The sequence below is a fragment of the Sylvia atricapilla genome, chromosome 9 (genome assembly GCF_009819655.1).
Source record: "Sylvia atricapilla isolate bSylAtr1 chromosome 9, bSylAtr1.pri, whole genome shotgun sequence".
In the NCBI taxonomy this organism is placed as follows: domain Eukaryota; kingdom Metazoa; phylum Chordata; class Aves; order Passeriformes; family Sylviidae; genus Sylvia; species Sylvia atricapilla.
This window is the reverse complement of record NC_089148.1, coordinates 29,502,292-29,513,240: the sequence shown is the minus strand read 5'-3', so window position 1 is coordinate 29,513,240 and position 10,949 is coordinate 29,502,292.

Genomic DNA, 10,949 nt, shown 5'->3' with positions numbered 1-10,949 from the left:
CATCCATCCATCCGCCTCAGGGCCGGCTCCATCCATCCCACCGCCTCAGGCTCCATCCCGCCGCCTCAGGGCCGGCTCCATCCCGCCGCCTCAGGGCCGGCTCCATCCCGCCGCCTCAGGGCCGGCTCCATCCATCCCACCGCCTCAGGCTCCATCCATCCCACCGCCTCAGGCTCCATCCCACCGCCTCAGGCTCCATCCATCCCGCCGCCTCAGGCTCCATCCATCCCGCCGCCTCAGGGCCGGCTCCATCCATCCCACCGCCTCAGGGCCGGCTCCATCCCACCGCCTCAGGGCCGGCTCCATCCCGGCCGGCTCCATCCCACCGCCTCAGGGCCGGCTCCATCCATCCCACCGCCTCAGGGCCGGCTCCATCCATCCATCCGCCTCAGGCTCCATCCCACCGCCTCAGGGCCGGCTCCATCCCGCCGCCTCAGGCTCCATCCCGCCGCCTCAGGGCCGGCTCCATCCATCCCACCGCCTCAGGGCCGGCTCCATCCATCCATCCGCCTCAGGCTCCATCCCACCGCCTCAGGGCCGGCTCCATCCCGCCGCCTCAGGCTCCATCCCACCGCCTCAGGGCCGGCTCCATCCCGCCGCCTCAGGGCCGGCTCCATCCCGCCGCCTCAGGGCCGGCTCCATCCATCCATCCGCCTCAGGGCCGGCTCCATCCATCCCACCGCCTCAGGGCCGGCTCCATCCATCCCACCGCCTCAGGGCCGGCTCCATCCCACCGCCTCAGGGCCGGCTCCATCCCGCCGCCTCAGGGCCGGCTCCATCCCGCCGCCTCAGGGCCGGCTCCATCCCGCCGCCTCAGGCTCCATCCCACCGCCTCAGGGCCGGCTCCATCCATCCCACCGCCTCAGGGCCGGCTCCATCCCACCGCCTCAGGCTCCATCCCGCCTCAGGGCCGGCTCCATCCCGGCCGGCTCCATCCCGCCGCCTCAGGGCCGGCTCCATCCCGGCCGGCTCCATCCCGCCGCCTCAGGGCCGGCTCCATCCATCCCACCGCCTCAGGGCCGGCTCCATCCATCCCACCGCCTCAGGGCCGGCTCCATCCCGGCCGGCTCCATCCCCGCCGGCTCCATCCCGGCCGCGGCCCGGCGGCCCCTCAGCGGGCAGCACAAGGCCGAGGCTTTCCCCGTGCCAACGTGGTGCCTGGGATTCCCTGTGGAACGAACAGCATGATGCCGACGTCCCCAGCCTCAGCCGGCAGGAGGGTGAGCTCCAGGGGCCCGTGTAGGACAGAGGGAGGATGAGGGGGGAGCCGAGGCCTCTGCGCTGTGGTGAGGAGGGTCCTGCCCTGAGGGCCTCGCACTGTGGTGTCAGGCTCTGAGTGTTCCGTTTAAGGAAAAATAAGTGCTTTATGCAGTATAAAGGTACTGTTCTGAGGAAATTTTTTTTTTTTTTTTTAGTAAATACGGGACAAGTCTATTTACATGAGCATGAAGGACAAGGTGGAACGTGTTCTAATCGAAAGAGAGTAGGTTTATATTAGATATTAGGAAAAAATTCTTTATTGTGAGGGTGGGGAGGCCCTGGCACAGGTTGCCCAGAGAAGCTGTGGCTGCCCCATCTTTGGAGGTGTTCAAGGTGAGTTGGATGGGGCTTGGAGCAACCTGGAACAGTGGAACGTGTCCCTGCCCATGGCAGGGAATTGGAGCTTGATGATCTTCAAGACGCCTTTACAATCCAAAGATTCTATGATTCTATTAAAAAAAAAAAAAAAAAAAAACCAAAAAAAACAAACCCAGAGAAAACCTATGGATGAAATTTGAAGGGGGATGTGGTGGGGCCGAGGGAGGTTGCCACAGCCTCCCTTGGGGGAGCAGTGACAGCTCCTGAGGAACTGACTGCAGATCTGGTGGTGGGACAGTGGCCCTGGCAGCAGAACAGGGTCCCTGGCAGTGGGACGGTGGCCCTGGCAGTCTGAGAGTGGCCCTGGCAGTGGGATAGTGGCCCTGGTAGTCTGACAGTGGCCCTGGCAGCAGGACAGGGTCCCTGACAGTGGGACAGGGTCCCTAACAGTGTGACAGTGGCCCTGGCAGCAGGACAGGGTCCCTGACAGTGGAACAGGGTCCCTGGCAGTGGGACAGGGTCCCTGGCAGCGGGACAGAGTCCCTGACAGTGGGACAGGGTCCCTGGCAGTGGGACAGGGTCCCTGACAGTGGAACAGGGTCCCTGGCAGTGGAACAGGGTCCCTGACAGTGGGACAGGGTCCCTGACAGTGGGACAGGGTCCTTGGCAGCAGGACAGGGTCCCTGACAGTGGGACAGGGTCCCTGGCAGCAGGACAGGGTCCCTGGCAGTGGGACAGGGTCCCTGGCAGTGGGACAGGGTCCCTGGCAGCAGGACAGGGTCCCTGGCAGTGGGACAGGGTCCCTGACAGTGGGACAGGGTCCCTGACAGCGGGACAGGGTCCCTGACAGTGGGACAGGGTCCCTGGCAGCAGGACAGGGTCCCTGGCAGTGGGACAGGGTCCCTGGCAGCAGGACAGGGTCCCTGGCAGTGGGACAGGGTCCCTGGCAGCAGGACAGGGTCCCTGGCAGTGGGACAGGGTCCCTGGCAGCAGGACAGGGTCCCTGTGGGCTGCTCCCCGGGGCTGGCAGCTGTCCCCCTCGCCGGGGGCTCTGGGCCAGGCAGCCCTGCTGGGGTGAAGAGCTGCTGCATCTGCTCAAGAGAAGAATCGCTGCTTTGGGGACTTGGAGATTATTTATCTTAGCTCTCATAAATCATGTACATTCAGAGAGCAGTTGGGAAAGGATCCTCCAGCTCCTGCAGGTGTTGAAGAGCCGGGCTGGCGGGGCTGCTCCTGAGGCGTCTGTGGCCAAATGCCCTCCTCCCCTTCTGCTGCTGTGCAGGACAGATCCAGGACACTGCTCCTGAGCAGGCCTTGGGTGCACGCAGGAGTGAGCCTGGGGACCTGCGTTAGCAAAGCAGATGAGGATGGGAAGTCTCCTCCTTCCTGGGACCTGCTGCCATTTCTTCTGCTCCCCAGTGGTCCATGCAGAGCAGGGAGGTGGGAGGAGTCTTATCAAAACTTCATCATTGTTCTGTCTTAAAAGCGTTTCATTATGGTAAATAAGAGTTTGATTTATGATGCAGCTTTTCACCATGTTGACTGAGCCCACTAACATTTTTGCAAATTTTGCTTGAAAAAACCTAAGCAAATTTATTCTTATTAAATAAGAATAAGACGTATTTTGAATAGAATTTTTGATGGGAAGCAGTCTCTTGGGAAGCTTCTATGATATAGTCCAATATCCTGTTAATTGTAATTAACACTGTTAAGTGTAATGTTGGTAAGCCTTGATTCCTGGGTTTAGGTGTAGTTATCCTAAAAACTTAAACATATACAGAGTCTTATATAATATAAACTTAGGTTTTTGGGTTTTTTAAAATTCTTTCTCTACTGGGATTAATTTATGAAGGTCACTGTAATTGGTTTATTATGTTGCTAATACAAGAACAGTGAGTAAATTCCCTAAAGAACTCCATTGCCTTTAGTGAGGAAAATATTGGTGTGCCCCGTAGCTGTGATTCATGCTGCTATTGTGAAGTCAGCCAGCTGTGAGATATATGTGCAGGCCTTGGATGATAAATGTGTTCTAATAATCCAGTATACAAAGTATTTCCATAAAAATTCTTCAGTAGTATCCAAGGACATTAAAAAGTCCATCAGTAAAGTCCTTCTTTAAATGGTTTTGAATCAAGCAAAGAGTGTTTTAATGCACAGTTGTACAGGCTACTCAAGTTTTCCCCATGATAGTTCCAGAATCTTTTTAGCATATGACTTTGATAATGCTGAGAACATTGCTTCTGATAAAAAATTGTATTGATTTTCAGTATTTCCAACTCCAGTTGCATACAAGAAAATAATGAGACTAATTTTGTTACTTGGAATATAATTGTGTGTTTGTTGATATTCATCACAAGAATTACCTTAAAAAACATCTTAGGACACATCTTTTATGCAGGATTAATTAACTTCAATTAACTTCAATTACTTACATAACACTCTAGATGTCTCCACTTCTTTCTGGTGGACCTCTGCGTTGGGTCTGTTTATTGCAAATGCAGCAGTGGAATAAAACTCAAAGCTCTTCCCTGATGTGCTGAAGAATTGAGTTGCTGTACCCTAAGGCACCCTCACCATCCACAGCTCGAGTGATTTGACACTGGAAGATTCCCTTTGGCTGCTCCTGCTCTCTCTGCAAAGCAGCAGGAAGGACCTGAGTGAATCTCCCAATGCCAAACCGGGCAGAAACAACCAAAGTGAATCTTCCAGGCTGTTCTCACCCGTGGGATGAACAAAATGGGATGCAGATGACCTCTGAATACCTATTGTGAAATTTACCCTGGAGAGCTTGTGCAGAAAATGAGGTGTGGAGCTGTACATCACTCCTCTGCTCAGCAGCGGTGTGGAGACCGCAGCTGAGAAGGAGCTGTGGAAATTCTCCCAATTGCAGAGCTTTTAAATTTCTTTTCAAACCTTCCTGCTAGAGCTGGATCCAACCACAGCGCTGGACTGACACCCTTCTGTCCATCCCCATTCCTCCCTCTCCAGATACGTGGTGAGGAAGGATTCTTATCAGGCAAATTCTTTCTTCTATCAAAAAAGTGGATGATTTATTCTAAAAGAAAGATTATACTGATTAACTATCAATAGAGACTACCCAATTCTCTGCACTTTGTTTTCAGGAAAACTCATTAAAGAAATATGAAAATATTTAAATGGAAAAGAAGAAGGGTCGAAAATGCTCAGTTTGACTTAGCTCTGTATACTTTCCACATGTTTTTAATAGCCCAGTGGTAAAACCCAATAAAACCACTCGAAGCAATGAAATCATAATGAAACATCTCAAGGTCAGTCTCATTTTTCTTTTGGTTTTGCCATTTAGCCCATGCAGTATTTGTAGCAGATGTAATATGAGATATCTGTGAACATAAAACACTTCTTGTTTTGCTTCCCCTGCTTTTTCCATCTTATTAAAATACTTTTTTAGTGGGGGGATGAATGGTGGGCTGGAGATACCAGATCCTTTTTAGGAAAGTTCAAAAGCAATGATTAGTGGGTTCCATGTGGTGGGTCAAAGCCTGGCTTTCAGCTGGTGTGGCGTGCAGAAACACAGAAGCATACATTTAATTCTGAAATGAAATGCAGAGACCTCTTTGTGATGAAAGATGGCTGATTTTAAAGCAACAGATGTAGAGCTCTTTGTACCTTGCAGAACAAAACTTCCAGAGATGGAACCTGAAAAGCACCTCTGTGACCTACCTGAGCACATCCCAGTGGAATCCCCAGTGGGGTGGGAAATCTAGAGCTTTATAATGACTTAGTTCCAAACTCTTCAGGAACAACATTGGCTGGTTCTTGTGCTGGACTGAGTGCTGTGTGCTGGTTTGGAAGGAAGGACAGCTGTGAAGGGACTCACAGATGCCTGTGGGTACCTGCAGCCTTGCCTTCAGTGGCCACATAGGGGCAGGAGCTTTGTGAGGAGAGCCTTGCTCCCTCCCTACATCTCCTGCTGTTGGTGCCATCTCATTGTGGAGCCAGCTGGGAAAGGTTTGATTTATTGCAGGAGAAGTGATTGAACATTTTCCCTCCATCTTGTCTTTCTGAAGCCTTCTGTACTTCTTCCCCAAAATACCACTCTCTCAGTAACAGACTGCTACAATTTTATTTGACAGCCTGTAAAATTTTTAGAATACCCCGTGACACAAATCTGCCAAAAGTCTCAGCTGTGCCAAATCTATTCCCATGTATCATCTTCTAGGCAACAGAGATGCAACTGTTGCTGCTTTAGAAATGCTGGAGTCTTGGGGTTCTGTCACTTAAAATGGAAGCCTGGCAGTTCCCGGGCCTGTTGTGAGTGGTGCTTCCAGAGAGACAGAAGTGGCTAATCCAAGGTAATCATGGGTCCCCTGTACTGTGTTATGTAACTGTCTCAGTCTTCAGCTCATTTATCCTTACCATGTTGATTTAGAAAGGACCTTTTCTCTGTTTACAGATGGGAAGGAAACCCTGCATTCTTGTGGTCACTTGGGAAGTCTGAGTGAATAATGAACCTGACCTTAAGTAGTGACCACCCTTCCTGTTCTATTGATCTAATCCATTTGGGGTTTTGTGGGACAAACCCTCTTATAAATTCCAGGAATATCAATCAGTATGCTCCAGAGTAGTTAGTGAGGAATGTAATTTTGAGTGTCTCTCATCTTAGTTGTAGGTGAAATCACAGGCTAAACTGAGAATTTTAATACATGTGTTTCATTTTCAGCTCTGCCCTTAGTGAACGTGTGCGTTAAATTTGTCTGCTCTGGGGCCTCTTTTCCAAGTGCAGCAAAGCCAGAGATATTTATTACTGCAAAAAGCTCTGCTCTCCCACCTCAAGGCAGGCAACAGTAGCATCGCTGTAGAAAACCCTTCATTCCTTTCTCTCCCCCCTGTCCTTAGTCCTCAGTGGGGGGCTGCGATCTCAGCCGACTGCAGCGCCTGCAGGGCAAGGACAGCAATTGCTCCTTGCCTCTGTGTGTGTGGTGCCAGAGCTGCTGCTGCTGGAAAGACACACCTGAGTGCTCAGCAGAGGCACAGACACCGGGGTGCTCAGCCTTGGGCAAGATCAAAGGCAGCCCGAGATTTCCACATTCACTTCGTTTCCCAGCTTGTGCATTTTGCTCCCACACATCAACCACTTTGTGCTAATAGTTACCTCCTTTTTATGGAAAGCACAGAAAGGGCTGAGGTCATTTCCAAGAGCATCCATCTGGCTGGAAGATGAGGCTTTCTGTCTGCTTTGAAAGTATTATAAATCAGTTTGCTGTAGCTAAAAAGGGACTAAAATTGATTTTTGTTGTAGAATTGAAAGTGAGACCTCATCAAATGGGGGTGTTAGAGAGTTCCTGTCTTTTCTGAGTGCTATAGAACTGCTGGTATAGCAGGGTGGGCAACTCCCATTTCAGGTTTTGACTATGTAGATCATCTTATTTGTGTTAGAGTTTGTATTCAGGTGGCACAAATACACTTAGCTGCAGTTAAATAATTTAAGTGGGATCAATTAAGACTAGCACAGCATATGAGGAGTAACTGTATTAGTTCCATAAACTTGTGTATTTAGGTTGGCATCCAAAAGCTCTTGGGAGTTAGTGGGATGTGTAAGTGCTCTGCTTGTGTGTCTTTCTATCAGTTCTAATTGTTGCACAAGGGTTTATTAAAGCAATTCAACACTGCAGAACTTCTCCTTGGCAAAATCCTCAAGAACCTGTTTTAAAATGTCTTTAATAATGTTTTATGCCACAACAATCTGCAGCAGTTTCTTCCCTCTCAGTAGTATCATCAGAGCAAAGGAGTTGCAAATTAACTAGCAGAAAACCACTGCCTCTGATAAGTGTGTGCTAATTTGGATTACTTGCCGAATTCTTTCTTCTACAGCTGTATGCAATGCACCACCCTTCCTAATTATCTTCTTTCCCTCCTCAAGACTCTTCCCCAGTGTGCCTTTAGAATACTTTAATTGGCTACATTCCCTTTCTGTTTAGCAGGGGGAGGCAACTTCAAAATAGGATTGAATGTTGCCAGTTAAGAAATATGTTCCTTCCACATATGCTTGAAATTATACCACACAAACTGTTGTAATAAGTGATTGACTGGTCGATTGATTGTTTTTTTAATATGAATTTTTGAGACTGTAAAGGTCACATGTTTGTTTTTATGCTCTGAAAGTAGGAGAAACATATTTACCAACACAAAGCTTGCACTCTAACTTGATAATCAACAGCTTTGTTATTTTTGTTGGAAGGAAGTGTGATTATAACTGGAAAATGTGAACAGATCCATGCATACAAATATGTTATGGATCCTACTGCTAGTCTAATTGCACTGTGCATCAAGCTGTTTGACAGCACACACCACGAGACACAGAAAATAGCCAAACTGAGGAAAACTTGCCATAAGAATTATCAGAAGTTATCATAACGTCGGTGTTCACCTCTCCCAGCTAACAGTGGAGTCCTGTGTTCAGTACAGAATGAAGGGCTGCAGTACAGTCAGGTGCTCCAGTCAAGGACACAACACACTGAGCAGCACACTTTTACCACAACCAAGCCCCAAAGTGCCTTAGGCCTCTGGTTACACCATTTCATACCACAAATTACAAAGGCCAGGTGAGAAACAGGACCATTGTCTTCCTCCCAGCTGAATGGGAGGCACAGATTGTAAACTCCGAATGTTAAAAATTCAAACACTACAATGTAAAAAATATAATGCATTTCCAATTTGCAAGGCAGAACTGGACACTCCTTGAATAGGGTTTGAATGCAGAAAGCTGATTTTAAACCAGCCTGTTGATTCCATGGAAATATGCCTTCACAGGAGACTCCCACATTGCCTACATGTGAGAGCATAATGGGCAAAATTGTGGTTTTCTTGTTGTGTAGGGCTTGAGCAGCACAACTGACTGCTGGTTTTTGGTATGTTATCTCATTTGAAGTTGTCCTTGTAGAAGCTGCTTAAGCACCAGAGCTGACTTAGACCTCTTGAGCCATGACTGCACTGAAGAGTGTCACACCAATTAAGCTGTCTCAGGCCAGGGCAAAAGGATTTGCACTTGTAGTTAGCCAAAGGTTGTAGGTGGCTGGGGAGAAGGTGCTGGTGAGGCTGGGAGCACTTTCTGCTTGGCACAGTGGCACAGTGTGTGAGCAGACACTCCAAAACCAATTAGTCTGGAACTACTTGTTCCAATCTTGGATCCACTTGGCCTCTTTCTTCATCATTTTTATCTGTGCAAGGTAAACTGGTAGCTGACTGGCAGGATTCCACTATCACTTCCTGTAGCTGTAATTGACTGGGTGAAGTTGAATCTCTCAGTTGTGTTTTCTTTGTGGGCACAGCTGGCACAGAGACCCTGCCCTGTCCACATGCCCTTATCCTGTTCCATCCCTGGCTGCTTGATCTTGTCCCTGCATCACCCCTTCACTTGTGTTGACACAACTGTCTGTTAGGACTATGCTGAAAACATATGTGAACTGGTTTGAATTAGAAATACTTCTCATCTGGTTCTTTGTCTGGCCTCAGAAATGACGGGGTCTGTACAGCTGGGAGAGGAGGGGAGGCACTGCAGGCAGGAATGGACGGCTGGGGAAGGGTGAGGGGTCCTCCTGGAGCTGCCAGTGCTGCTGAGATGAAGAGTGTCAGATGCTGTGTTTGTCAGTCAGTCCTTCTGCCCGTTCAGAGAGGCACAGACCAGCCTCAGCTCGCCCCAGTCACTCATTGTTATGACACTCTGCAGAGCAGGTCCTTTACAGGACTTGTTCTGGAGCAAATTGCTCTGAATCATTTCAGTCTTCCCTATTCTTTGTGTTCTGAGTTTGTTCCTTTCACTCCAGGGTCAAATCGGGAAAACAGTTACCAACTGTACATATTTTCAAATTAATACATCATTTCTGAGGAATTACAGACAAAGAAGACTTACGAGTATTTTTTCTGGCTTTATTGCTTGATAATTAAACTACCTACACTACAGTGCTCTGAGGCAACTATTTAGTGCATGACATAAGAAATAGTCTGAACAGGAGCCCTTAAAGAAGAGGTGAATGTGTAAATCCCAGGAAAACACTAATCATGAATGAATGATACACTGAGACTGCAATGATACTTGAAACATTTCTGCTTCTGGTTAACGCAGAAATTGTCCTTTTTGACTGGGTTATTTTTTCCCCACAGATGAGAAGAGCATATTAGAATACCAGGCACATGGTATCTCAAGCTGCTATGCCACAAGTAGCTAAATATAATATGTCAAGTGTATTGGTATGAGCTGGTATGTAATCTCTGGATCAAATCCCAACTTTTCAAAAGGTCTCCTCACTTCCACTCTGTATTTTAGCAGAGACATAAGAAGACACCAATAGTAGAAGTGCTCAGACAGCCTGTTTTTAAATGGCAAGTTTATTAAAAATGTTCTCTATCACAAACATTGGAAACATATGCAGCAGAATTTACTGTAAGTGAAAGATTCAGTAGACAGTGGAAAGGGAATAACTGTCAACTGAATTATGAGAAATAATGGGGCAGTTTCCACAGCAAACTCCTCACACAACCCCATTTAAACTCAGCATCCCCAGGTTCCAGTTTGTGTTCAGTCTGCCCTTTGGATGCAGCACGTAGTTCATGAGCTTTGAGTTTATACATATTTACAGAAGAACAACCTATGGGTTACAGGAGAGGACACTTTAGCACCAGTGCTTATGGATTAGAGCTCACATCGCCTCTGCCACTGCGTGTGCATGGAACTGACTTTACTGAGGAGTTAGGTTAAAAAAAGGGCAATAAATCTGGCACTTGGAAGGCAAACTGTGCTCTGCAGTGACCTAGGAAATCTCTGTGTTAGGTATCACACTTGACTGCCTGTCTCTGAAGGCTGCCCATCACAATTACCTTAATCCCTTTCTTGCACAAATGTACACTTCCCCTCAGCTTGCATTGTTGTTTAGGAATGGATTTAACCCCTTGAGATCAGGAAATCAGTGTGATTTTCTTACTGCTGTTCTAAAACTACACACAAACTCTATATTTAGTGAAAAGTAGACAAAATTAGTATCTTTAGCAATTTTGGTGAAACATTTTCACATAGCAAAAAGTCTACAGTGTTCATAATTACTGAAAGTCACAAAAAAAAAAAAGGCTTTGGTTAAAAAATCAAAAAGGGTCAAATAAAAAAAGGCTTTTAAAAAAAAGCCAAAGGAGTGTCAAATACTATATTGAAGTCAGTGAGTGCAGAATAAAACAGTAGTAGTCCATTAGTTAAATTTTCAGTAGTAAAATCTTCCACCTAAAGAAGCCCATGTCTCTTGCAAGCTGTGTGCCTTTCTTGACGTTCACAGCTGGTCTCCTAGCTCCAGTACAAGCAGGGTGGCCATAAGTCCACGTTTTCCTGTTCAAGGCAAAGAGTCCTT